Source organism: Lactuca saligna, chromosome 9 (genome assembly GCF_052625555.1).
Source record: "Lactuca saligna cultivar CGN05327 chromosome 9, ASM5262555v1, whole genome shotgun sequence".
In the NCBI taxonomy this organism is placed as follows: Eukaryota; Viridiplantae; Streptophyta; class Magnoliopsida; order Asterales; family Asteraceae; genus Lactuca; species Lactuca saligna.
The window spans coordinates 188,945,452-188,959,206 of NC_136425.1; the positions used below are offsets into that span (position 1 = coordinate 188,945,452).

Sequence of the window (13,755 nt, forward strand, 5' to 3'; positions counted from 1 at the left end):
CCGCTACCATATCTTCCGAAGCACCATTCCCACCCCCTAGCTCCATCATTACAAGGGTTGTGATATTCCCGTGAATGCTTTGAAAATTATTTGATTAATTCTTTAATTTCAGCGGGATTCTTCTTAGTTAAAGGTCCTTGAGAATCAAGGATTTGCCTTATCGTGATGTTCACCCCCATCGTAGAAGATCAAGACTTCGTGTTGCTCGTGTAGATCATTTTGGGAACAATTTCTTATTAACCCTTTGTATCGCTCCCAAGCCTCATATAAAGACTCCCCCACTTGTTGCTCAAAGTTAGCTATGGCTTTCTTGAGTTTATAAACTTTAGATGCTGGGCAAAATTGTTGGAGGAATTCTTCACACATTTGTGCCCAACTAGTAATTGAATCTGGTGAAAGTACCTTTAACCAATCTTTAGTTTCTCCTTTAAAAGTAACCGAAAGCATTCTTGACAAGACATTGTCTTGAGGAACACTAGGAATGTTAAAATAGTCGGCTATGTCATTGACTTCATCAAGGTTCTTGTAGGCATCTTCATGGTCTTTTCTGGAAAATGGAATATCCTTTAGTGCGATAAGGGTATGTCCCATTAGGCTTAAAGGTAGCAGCAACGGGAATTGCAGGTTGCACAAGTCGTGAACCGGTGTCCTCTCATATTCTTTTCTTGTAGGCCTCTATCGTCATGTCAGAAATGTCTATCATGATGCCTTTTGGCTCGCTTTCGGGTTCACTACTTTTGTAGGTTTCTAATTCGGGCTCGTAACAGGTTTCCTTTTTGGTTGGAGTCTTCTCAATGAATTCGATTTTGCTCTCTTCTTTCGGAATTTTGCTTGATCCTCCTATGTTCCGGTCCTTCGTTTTATGAAAAGCTGGCTCGAGATCTTCAAGTGTTGGTGTCAATGGTGTGTTCGATCCACAAGTCATATACTACTTCAACAAAAACAAAAATAAAAACGTAAAAACGAACTAAAACTAATTAAAAATTCATGTCGAATGATTAAGACGACGTGGTAAAGATACCACCTTGTGGTGAAGTAGATAAACTATACAGTAAGCAAAAATGAAAAAATGTGAAATAACTGAGTTCATGCCTTGAGCTTTAATAGTTCACATCATGAGTTCAATTATTTAGAAAAAAATATAATGATAAAAAATTAACTTTTTGCAGGTTTAATGGCACAAAACGATCGATTAACCTAAAACAATTAAATTAAAAACTAAAATAGCCGTTCCCCGACAACGGCGCAAAAATCTTGATGTTGGTGCAGACTACACCTGTCTAGTTTTAAATTTATATCCTAACTACTTATCTACTATTGGACCTATATGCAGTACACCTAGTAAAATTATAGTATAGTAAAATAAATTGGGGTCGAACTCAGGGAACATATTTAATCAACTAAGATAATTAGTAAAAGTTAACCTACAACAAACAAAAGTTAACGAGGGTTTCTATTTGATTTTCAAGTTCAGACAAACTTACACACTTAACTAATGGTTTTTATCAATACTCTAAAAACACTTTCATTTAGTTCGAATCCACTTCTTCTCTATGGTTAGTTACTAATTATGGATTATTAAAATTGGTTACCAGTTATTATGTAATTAGCAGTTAAAGTCCAAATTTACTAATATTTTGACAAATTCATTATCTACCTTGTATGTGTTGGATTGGGTATCTAAGCCCATAACTATTATTGATATGTAATTGACCCTCACAGGCTAAACTTCACGGTGTGTGCAATGCAGTCATCCCGAGCTCTTCTCTTTGCAACTGGAGGTACCTAAAACCAAAACTGAAAACCGTAAGCATGAAGCTTAGTGAGTTCCTCATACTACCACACACCATACACATAATCACATAAACTGGGCCCCCGCCGCTTCATCATGCCCCGCCCGACATCAGACCCCACCTGGCATCAAGCCCCGCTCAATATACAGATCTGTTTATCCTAGACCCTGCCTGTCACTGGGCCCCTCCCGCTATACACATACAATCAATACCATATAATCATGCTAACACATAAAGAAAACATATACAGTACCATGTGTTCCAGTCCTAAGGCCTATCCTATCATGGGCCCCACCCTTCACCCTACTAATGATGAGATATGGAACCCCATCCACACTCATCTAGTGATGACATATGAGACCCCCACACTCACCCCTTATCAGGCACATACAAGTATCAAATCGACAACAAGTATAATCAAACATATAAACATTCCTCGAGCACCGCCGACCGTCATAACTTAGTCCGAAAAACATATAAGCATTCATCGGGGACCGCCCGACATCGAACCGTAATCCTAAAAGCATATAAACATTCCTTTGGCATTGCCCAAGATCGTACCATAATCCGGAAACATATAAATATAGATAGATGCAAGAATCACGAAGACATCAAGCATACATATAAACATTCCTTGAGCCTCGCTCGGCATTGGACCGTCATCTGAAAAGCATGTAAATGTACATCAGGCACCACCCGACATTGGACCTTAGTCCGGAATACATAAAGTCATAGATACGGGCTGAAATTAGTGCCTTTGACCCATTCAAACAAGAAGAAACTCACTTCGCAAAGCTGAATCTCACGGATAATCCTCTGGCTGCTAGATAGTAGATCCCCGAACTAGTGATCTCCCAACTCCCGGAGCTACTAATCATCATACAAACTAGTTAAGTTTGGTATTCTCATAACTTAACCAGAAGTCCTCACTGGGGTAAAAGACCATTCTACCCCTCATATACTCGTGTCCTGAAATGAACTCTACTCAACGCTTTGCCCAAAAAGATAAACACTCCTACGAGGCCCAATATATGGCCCAATTTCCAATTGGGATCAATCCCTTCACAAGAGACTCAACCTAAGGCCTAATAATGCTTCTCTAGTCCAAAGGTTCAATTCCAAATGACCCACTAAGGCCCAAGATACCAGCCCATGTAAATGTCCCAAACAATGCAAAGCCCAAATCCAATGAGTACGTGGGGCGTACTCCTCTGTATGCTAAGCGTACAGGCTGTATGGCTTGTACGCTGCACGTACATGCTTATACGCTGCATGTGCATGCTTATACGACCAACGTACTACTCTGCTAAGCCACTTATACCATTAAGCACTTAATACTTTATTCCAGAGGCTAAAATCAAAGATCCAAATCCTCTTCAACGCCTTAATCCATAAAGTCATTAACTTGGTGACTTTACATGTCCCAATTGAACCCAAACTCAAAGTATAGCAATATACTTCCATGAAAATGGCCATAACTAAACCATAGAAGGATTTTAATCCCAAAGACGACAACTTTATGATTCAATGACCCAAATAACACTGAGAATGGCAATTCTAAGCATCATAAACTATAAGTACTTGTGACACTTCATCAATCGGACCAAAAGGGTCCATAAACCCATACTTCCAGAGTTCTATGCAAGTAAACACCAAGTTCAAGGCTTTATAACTTATATTAATGCCAAATGTTGATAAGGTTCTGGATCTATAAGCCCTTGCGCCTTTGATGATGGTTCAACAATGGCCTAATTCCTTCAAAACACTAAGATGCACTCCAAAATGGTCTTCTAAGCTCAAATATCACTCAAGTATGGGTTAGGGTTTCGTAGTAGCTTCTTTAGGGTGAGAGGGAGGCTGGTCATTGAGGCATAATGTTCCTTATATAGTGTCAAACCCTAAAACTTAGGATTTTAGTCTGAAGGGAATACACCCCACGTACCTCTTAGTATGCCCGACGTACTTACAAAACATCTAAAACTATTTAACTTTATACCCTGGGCGTAACCCAGTAGTTTACGTTGGGCGTTCCCATTTGAACACGTGCATGCATCCCTTGCATGCATGGGGCTTATCTACCAAACATCTCCATTAGGGGATAAATCTACAATAACCTTCAAAGTGCTATAACTTCCTTATCCGAGGCCCGTTTCCAACGAATATTATATCCACGAAAAGGTTGCGAGAACCCCTATGCTCCTAACCATACACGCAAGCCTTAAAACCTTCTTAATAAAACCCAAGACCCATAAGAGACTGAATCATCCGATTACGATTATACCCTTGGCCTTCGAAGACACTATCGAATACTGAAATCACTTATACCCTAACACCCACATCCGAAATAGGCCAAATCATTCCTTTCCTGAGGCCCTAACCCTTATGACAGTTGATGATTGGGCCATAGCCCTTAGAAACGAAGCACTTTCAAAACTAGGTGTTACAACTCTCCCCACTTAAATTATATTTCGCCCTCGAAATCTCTCTTTACTAACACCCATATCCCAACAATGATCTGAGGAATGCAACCGATGATTCTACGCGTAAACAATCTTCTCAAGACAATTGAAACCCCAAACCAAACTTCCATCCCGAAGAAAACTAATCCCGAATCTCCAAAAAAAACCAGTTTTGTCACACCCCCAAACCAGAATGGCGGAAACTTCTAGGGGTGGATGACTTTCATGTACAATATCATAACAATTGAATAATAGATATCAAAGCATTACAACCATCATACTGAATATTTAATAAGTTTAGATTGTACTCAAAACATTGTTTGCTGGATATCAAATACGTGTAGCAAAAATAAATAAAGTGACGCAACAACGCCCTGTCCTCCAAAAACTCTTTGATTACTTGTTTACTGATTTCCTGAGAATACAAGTGATTTAGAAAAGTATCAACAATTAAGTTGGTGAGTTCATAAGCATTGTGTATGAAAATAGTTTGTAACTGTTTCGTGAAAAATTATAGTGTATAATTTCAGAAAATCCAATATTTTCTTTAAAATTGAACTGTAAGTCTTAAATCCAAAAACTAGAAATGTAAGTACCGCTGTACTGAAAAATGGTGTTATGAAGTTTTACATTTATATAAAAGTACTTGAATGTATTTTAACCCCGTAAACCAAAAGTTTTTTCAATACCCCATGTGAGTAATTATAACCATACTAATGCGACTAATGGCCTGCGACGACGTTTTTCAGGCATCGGAACTGTTAGACATTTGTCACCTCGGACCTGCCGATCTAACTGTACCTAGCAGTTTAGGTGTGGGGTTTTTAATCTCGTATAGATCTATACATAGTGTCACTCTCTCCATACAAGAGACTTTGGTTATAATTCATGAGTTAGTGTGTGTACTCAGGTAGGTACAGTGAAGCCAAATGTCTCACCAAATTGTCTCAACTGGTTTACGTGAACTTAAAACCCATTTTTCTTGTAAATGAAATAATTATACCTTTAAATAGTTATACATTTCTTCTGTAATAATAGTGTAGTGTTTGTGACTCCCAAACTATACCAATTATAGTTTATCACGTTTATTTTTCAAGACTATTTATATAATCATTTATATAAAACATAATAGTGATCTTGTCTAGTTTCAAAATGTATGGTCAAAATCGATGGGTTTTGAGCATTCTAACACTCCTATGGTGTACATAGGTCTACAAACGATAAGAATGAGGCCTACTAATGGTAAGAATGACTTGATCTTATATATATATATATATATATATATATATATATATATATATATATATATTATCAACTTATAATACTATAAAGTATAAAGGTTGAATTTTAACTTTTTAAACTCTAGGGATTGGAATTAAAGTGTGTAAGAGACTTTACAAATTCCAAAACTTGAGGGCAAGTTTTGAAACTATTCAAAACTTTTCATTTCTATAACTTATGAGTCTTAATGATTCTAAAGAAAAGACTTTTGGAATTCCATAACTTGAGGACAAGTTATGGAGTCCATTAATTGGCATTTAAATCAAGAATTACACTAACAAAAAATTTGCAAAAAATTCATATGATCTACCAAAACTCATAAGCATGAACATTCATATCAACAATTTTCAAGAATCACATAAACGTATATAAAACATGAAACTTTGATAATAACCTTTGAAAATGGATTAGCATAATCATTACCACATTGAAAACAGATTTTACAAGTCCAAAACAGTTTAGTGTAATGATTCTAGTCCATTTCCAGCAACAAAACTCGAAATTATGCATACAGGGCCTCCTACTCTCCGAGTGCAAGAACCTGCTCGACGAGTAGGATGAGTTTTCACTTGAACTCGTTGAGTCCCCCCATGGACTCGGCGAGTCCACTGATCAGCAAGCTCAAATTGGATTTTTCCAGCAATTTACATAAAGTATAATGAAAACAAGCCTAGGCTCTGATACCACTAATGGGTTTTAAGCATTCTAACACTCCTATGGTGTACATGCAACCCTAGAAACCTTGGATCTATGTTTTCTCTATTGTACATGCAAATATGATTTTTTCCAAGGTTCTAATTCTAACTAACATATCATGGGGTTTTTTGGCCATGTGTTTAAGTGACCAACTCGACCAGTCGAAGGACACGACTCGATGAGTTGGAGCTGAAGGATGAAACCCTAATATCCGGGGTTTTACACCCTATTTAAAGGGTCATTAGCCTCCCTTAGACTCCCTTACAGCCCCTTGTGAGTCCAGGAACCCTAAATCTCCGTTTTTCCCTCTTTTTGTGTGATATTAAGCTTTGTGGTGGATTGTGGAAGGAAGATCTTGAAGTACTCAAGCCTGGAGCAAGAGGAAAGTTGTATATTTGAGTTCTTCTTCATCTTAGCATCGTTTTTGAGGTAACAAGTTGTTACCTTGACATTATTCTATCTAAATCTATGTATGTATGAGATTAGGGCCACTTTGGCCATGTTAACATGTTATTGTGGGTATTAGCCATGATCTAAAGTTGCAACTTCATATCTCGGCTTATCTTGGTCTGTAAGATCACAAAGTTTCAGCCTTTAGTGAGTTAATACCTTCTTCATCCCTTAGAACATTTGTTTAGCTTGATTTAGGCCATTATCACCTTGCATGTACGTAAAGTTTGCAACTTTATGTAAGAAGTATGCCTTAGGAGCTTAGATCTGCATTATGGAGCTTTAAGGTGGCATAAAAATCATCTGGATGGAGAAATAACTGATGGGAATCGCTGAGTTGCATTGAAACTTCCCAAAATATAGTCCAAATTTTTCGTTTTGAAAATTAATTTAAAACCATAAATCATCCATAATCATAAAGAAAACCAAGTATCAAGTATCTCAACATTGTAACAAAAACATATGGTAAAAATATTAGAGTAATCTCTCGGGCAAAAAAGATTGTGGTGTGTGCCATGTCATCATCCCGAACCCTTCTGTTTGCTAGCTGAAGTACTTGAAACCAAAACTGAAACTGTAAGCATAAAGCTTAGTAAGCCCCCCCCCCCCCCCCAAAAAAAAAAAAAAAAAAAAAACTACCACATACCATACACATAACATATAAAAAATAGCATAACTCTGGGACTACTCCTATCTGCATCGGGACGAACCCGACATTGGCTTACCCAACATCGGGCTCACCCCGACATTAGACTATGTTTGGCATCGGGCTCACCATGACATTGGGCTTACCTCGACACATACACATCATAACATATATCATAAACACATAAAGTAAACATATAACATGCATGAATCATAAAGTCATCAAGCAGACATAATTAGGACCGAAGTCCGGAAACATGTAATCTGCATCGGGCTAACCTCAGCATCGGACCAGAGTCCGGCATACTGTAACTACACAAACAGGCTGACATTGGTGCCCTAGACCCATTCCTACTGGAGGAAAACACACCTCTCAATCTGGCTGCAGAAAGCTCGTGCAAAGGTAACTCTGTCCGCTGCTCCAACTACTCCTCGAGTATTATGACCAAATAAACACTTAGTAAAACACTGAGGATTCTTCTATGGGTAAAATGACTATTTTACCCCTTTGATCTAATTTGGGCCATGACCTAGGGCCAATCCATTCTAGACCTTTCAAACTCACTAAGGCCCATTAAAGTCCCGAAATGGCCCAAATTTCTAAATTGGGCCTAACTCCTCAAATGGGCTTTCCTCTCAAGCCCAACTAGTCCTTGGGCCCATGACTGACTTCTGAAGGCCCATCACGGTGCAACTACTACTATGTCCAAATCTTGGACCAAACCGAGGCCCAATAACATAAAGCCACTGACTGAGCGTACGCTAAGCGTACCTTTCTTACGTTACGCATACTACTGAAATGACTTGTACGTTGCGCGTATTGGCATGTACGCCCAACATACTCTCCATTTAATCCGTTTTCTCCAAAACTACTTAATCCCTTAAGACACTACGTCCAAACTATAGATCTGAGTCCAATACTTCATCCTAACCCATTTAGTCGATCACTTGGTGGCTTGCAACCCACCAAATGAACCCAAACTCTAAAAATGGTAATAAACTTCTATAGAGATAGCTAGATCTCATGCCTGGCTACATAAAGGCCTGAAAGCTTGAAACTTTACTGCTAAAGGAGCACTTTGAGCTTCAAGGGTGGCAACCCTAAGCTCAAAAATGAAATTTCATGAACAATATAAATTCTTTGGACCTAAAACGGTCCCAATCTTCAAAACCATAGATCTACGCTTCTAAGAGGAAAGATAGGAGCTTTATACCTCCTTTGGCTACCAAAAGATGTACTAGTTCCAGACCCTTAAGCTCAAGATACTCAAGTGCTTCTCCTCCAACTTCTCTTTACTTCTTCCAAGCCTTTATTCACCACAATGAACTCAAAAAGGTCAAGCACACAAAACAATAGACTATGAGATGAACTAGCATTTTTCTGAGGGTGAGGAATTGGAGAGGAGGCCAAATGGGAGTCTATAATGGGGTATTTATATGTCTTACCCTAAAAAGTAGGGTTTGGCATCTGCCCGCGTACGTTGGGCGTACCTCTTGGTACGTTGCACGTACGCCCCCGAGTCACTCGAATCCAATGGGCTACTATGCCCCGCGTACGCCAGGTTACACCCAACGTAAAGCTTATGGGCAGCCCAACTTCTTGGCCTATTTTCCAAGGTCCAGTCCAAAAAGGTCCATTGTCCAAGTGCTAGTACAAAGCTTATATTAATTTACATAATTTTAAATAATACCTCGAGAGACAGACGTTACATGCATGGCCAACTCGGCAAGTCCGATGAAGATTGTCGTGCAAGGATTTCTGCATGGACTCAGTGACTCAGTAGGGTGACTAAGCGAGTTAGCTAGGGTTTTCCCGACATTTGGACATGCATGAACTCGACAAGTCAACTAGGGATTTCACGACTTCTCGAGTGCAGGAAGGACTTAACAAGTTGGTAAACTGCACTCAACGAGTCAGGTCAACATGGACTATTGACTTGGACTTTGACCAAGGGTTGACTAGTTGACTTCTGGGGTATTTTGGTACATTGGAAATTTATGGAAATGATTTTATGGTAACTATTGGTGGTGGAGTTCGTGGCTGGGGTTCGAGAGTTTGAGTTATCACTTTGATTCGACAGTTGAGTTGTGAGTTGTCCTCACTATACTAAGTGGTCGAAGTCACCAATGGCGACCCATTACATATGTTATCCTAGCAGTTAGTATTATGTCGAGTATGAGTTAGTTTTGCATGCTAGTTGCTATGCGAGTTTGGTAGATCTGTAGGACTACCTTTATTATTGTGTGATTATCTATATGCGCATTAATATGTTATATGTCGACATATTATGTGGGTTGGGTTGATGTTGTACTGCTCTGTGCGGTAGCCAACAAACCCTAGATTATTCTAGATATGAGCTGAGGGCCGGGCGGGGCATGCCAGACTCATATTGAGGACTCGGGAGCATTCCATATATGAGTTGAGGGCCGAGTAGGGCATGCCAGACTTGTATTGTGGGCTCAAGAGCATTCCAGACATGAGCTGAGGTCCGAGTGGGGCATACCAGACTCGTACTATGGGCTCGATGGCAATCCAGACTCACACTATGGGCCTAGGGGTAATCCAGTTTGTAAAGATGTGGACCCAATACATGTTGTTATTTGTATATGTGTTATGTACGGTGTATCGGTATTTTGGGGGAACTCACTAAGCTTTAGGCTTAAAATTTTAGTTTTTGTTTCAGGTACATCAGATGATCGCTGGAAGGCAAAGGTGTGATCATACAGTTCCTCGTGTTTATGACTTGTTTCTGGGATACTATGATATTATAGTATTTTGAAAACAAGTTTTGTAATAATTAATGTTTTTGAAAAATTTAAATTTGGCATGATTTTTATGGATATTACAGTTTGGGATTCTCATAACTTAACCATAAGTCCTCACTGGGGTAAAAGACCATTCTACCCCTCATATACTCTTGTCCCAAAATGAACTCTACTCAACCCTTGTCCCAAAAAGATAAACACTCCTACAAGGCCCAATATATGGCCTAATTTACAATTGGGCCCAATACCTTCACATGGGCCTCAACCTAAGGCCCAATAATTCTTCTTTAGTCCAAAGGTTCAATTACAGATGGCCCACTAAGGCCCAAGATACAAGCCCAAGGAAATGGCCCAAACCAAGGCCTAAAAAACGCAAATCCCAAACCTAATGAGTACGCGGGGTGTACTCCTATGTACGCTAAGCGTACAGGTCGTATGGATTGTACGTTGCGCATACATGCTTGTACGCCCAACGTACTACTCTGCTAAGCTACTTATACCATTAAGCACTTCATAAATTATTCTAGTGGCTAAAATCAGAAATCCAAGTCCTCTTCAACGTCTTAGTCCATAAAGTCACTGACTTGGTGACTTTACATGACCCAAATGAACCCAAACTCAAAGTATAGCAATCTACTACCATGAAAATGGCCATAACTAAACCATGGAAGGATTTTAATCCCAAATATGACAACTTTATGATTCAATGACCCAAATAACACTGAGAATGGCAATTCTAAGCTTCATAAACTATAAGGAGTTGCAACACTTCATCAATGGGACCAAAAGGGTCAATAAACCCATACTTCAAGAGAACTAAGAAAGTAAACACCAAGTTCTAAGCTTTATACCTTATCTGAATGCCAAATGTTAACAAGTTTCTAGATCTATAAGCCCTTGCTCCTTTGATGATGCTTCAACAATGGCCACCTTCCTTCAAAACACTAAGATTTACTCCAAAATGGTCTTCTAAGCTCAAATATCACCCAAGTATGGATTAGGGTTTCGTAGTAGTTGCTTTAGGGTGAGAGGGAGGCTAGTCTTTTGTAACATTCCAAAATTCGAGGCCAAAAATTACACTTTTGATTAGGTGATTTATAAAATGGTTCAGCAAAACATTGCCAAAATCATGTCAATACATAACACCATAGCATCATATTTCAAAACCAAATCATTTGAAATAACAAAATATGAATGTACAATCCCAGAAAACTCTAAGCGGGAATCATAAGTGTGCGTGTATGATGCGTTGCTACACCACCAGCTCCTTCCCCTTGGACGAAGAGGTACCTGAAACCAAAAATGAAACTGTAAGCACAAAGCTTATTGAGTTCCCCCATCATACCACATACCATACAATCACATAACATATGTACTACCGGGCAATTCTGGGGTGTCCGTCCTACCCATGTTAAGCCATTTTCGGGTGCTGACCTACCCATGTCAAGCCATTCTAGGGTGCTAACCTACCCATGTCAAGCCATTCTAGGGTGCTGACCTACCCATGTCGAGCTATTGAAATATCTGGAGTGTCCGACCTACCCATTGGTCCTAACGACCGAATCGGGGACTAGTCCCCTTCTACTGAAACTATCTCTTATAACACGGAAATTAGCAAACTAGCGTACTCACATATCTAGCAGTCAAGCATACTCAGATATCCAACAATCAGACCAGACAGTTATCACAAAGATAACCGTCCCAACTAACAATTACTAGTGGGTCAGCCTTGGTGCCTTAGACCTACTTCTACTGGAAGGTAACTCACCTCGATGTCGTGTAGTGTCTGAACTATCCTCGACGTGAAGGTCGGCTCTCCTCGATTCCTTAATCCCTGCACGCAAACCCTCAATTCATCAAACAGAATATACAACCTTAACCAGGGTCGATACCAAAACCAGACAGAGTCAACATTGGTCAAAGTCAACACCTAGATGACCTGACTCGCCAAGTCGGTCTACCAAATCGTCGGGTCCATACTCAACTAACCCGATCTAACCCCAACACCACTCGTCAAGGCTAGCAAGAACTCTTCAAGTTCTCCTTCATTCAAACCATCAAGACCATCTTCATCTAACTCGCCGAGTTCTTCCTTGAACTCGGCGAGTTCATCTCCCTCAAGAACGTGTCCAGTCTACGACTCGACGAGTTGTATGAACAACTCGTCAAGTCCATCATCAAAGATTGGGAGATTTCCTTGGACTCGTCGAGTCTGTTCATACACTCATTGAGTCCCATGATTCCCAGGTCCCTTTTCACGTCTAAACATCTACGAGACTTTCCTCTCAACAACTGGTCCATCCACAAAAAAGATTTGGTGGTCATTACATTGCGACTCGTTAAGTCCCAAGAACAACTCTACGAGTCCAACCTTGACCAACACTATACAGTCATTTTAGATGAGCCTTAACACCTCAAAACCATAGATCTCGCCCCTAATGTTCATTTCATATGTAAAGCTCCAAACTTGGTGCACATGCATGGGGGCTTTGGCTCAAAAAGCCATAAAAGGTGCTCTACAAGATGCATGGGGCTCTCATGGCCATAAAGTTGGCACCTTTATGCCATGAGACCTTTCCAATGACTTGGATCTGAAGTCAACACCCCAAATAACACTCCACAAATCTGAATATGGCTTGGAAATCCCTAAATGTGACCAAAACCCAAGTCTAAAGATGAAAAGACACATAGAAGACCAAAATAGGGGCATTTTACCTTGATTGTGATGAAAATGGAATTAGATCTTTGAATCTCTATGCCCCAACTCGAACTCTCAAGCTTCTTTCTTCTTCTTCAAGCTTCACAAACCACCAAATGCACCGAAATGGCCTTAGAACACTCAAAAACGGCAAGGGTTACGATACACATTTTTCTGGGAGTGATAAGGCAATGGAGGTTGAGATAAGGTGTTTAAATAGGGTGAAAACCCTCAGATTTAGGGTTTCACTTAACCAACACCTACTCGCCGAGTCAATCCCCTGAATCGTCGAGTAGGTTACTTAAACTATCCGCGGGTCAACGAGTTGGGCCTCCAACTCATCGAGTCCCAGAGAAAAACACAAAATACATGAATAATAGGCATACCAGGAATCAGGTCTCCCTAATTATCTTAGACTTCGTCCTCGAAGTTTGCTGCTCGATCATAAAAAAGCTCGGGGTAATGCTCCCTCATCTCGTCCTCTAGCTCCCAGGTCCTTTCCGAGCCCTTGCGGTGCTTCCGATGCACCTCTACCAGCTCCAACCTCTTGTTTCTCAAATCCCTTTACCTCCTGTTAAGGATTGCCACTAGCCGCTCGATGTAGTTCAGGATTTCATCAACCTGAATATCCTCTAGAGGCACCACTACCGAATCGTCCACCAGATATTTCCGCAACTAGGATACATGAAAAATGCTATGAATCTGACTGAGTTCGGTAGGCAGATCCAACCTATATGCTACCTTACCCACCCGGGTGATAATCTTGAAGGGTCCAATATACCTGGCGCCTAGCTTTCCCCGCTTCCATAACTGAATGACGTCCTTCCATGGAGACACCTTTAGGAGCACCATACCCCTACCTGAAACTCCAGGTCCGACTACTGCTTGTATGCATAACTTTTCTACTGACTCTGAACAGTCTGAAGCCTGCTCCAATCATGTTGGATCTTCTCCATAGTCTTGAGTA

The 13,755-nt window shown here is 40.1% G+C and overlaps 1 non-coding gene across 1 annotated transcript; it reads left to right on the plus strand.

The window, feature by feature from the left end:
* Positions 1–211: 211 nt before the first annotated feature.
* On the plus strand, positions 212–318 carry LOC145019089 (small nucleolar RNA R71). The gene has a single exon (XR_013667408.1). It is a non-coding gene; the product is annotated as a small nucleolar RNA R71 (small nucleolar RNA).
* The last annotated feature ends 13,437 nt before the right edge of the window (positions 319–13,755 follow it).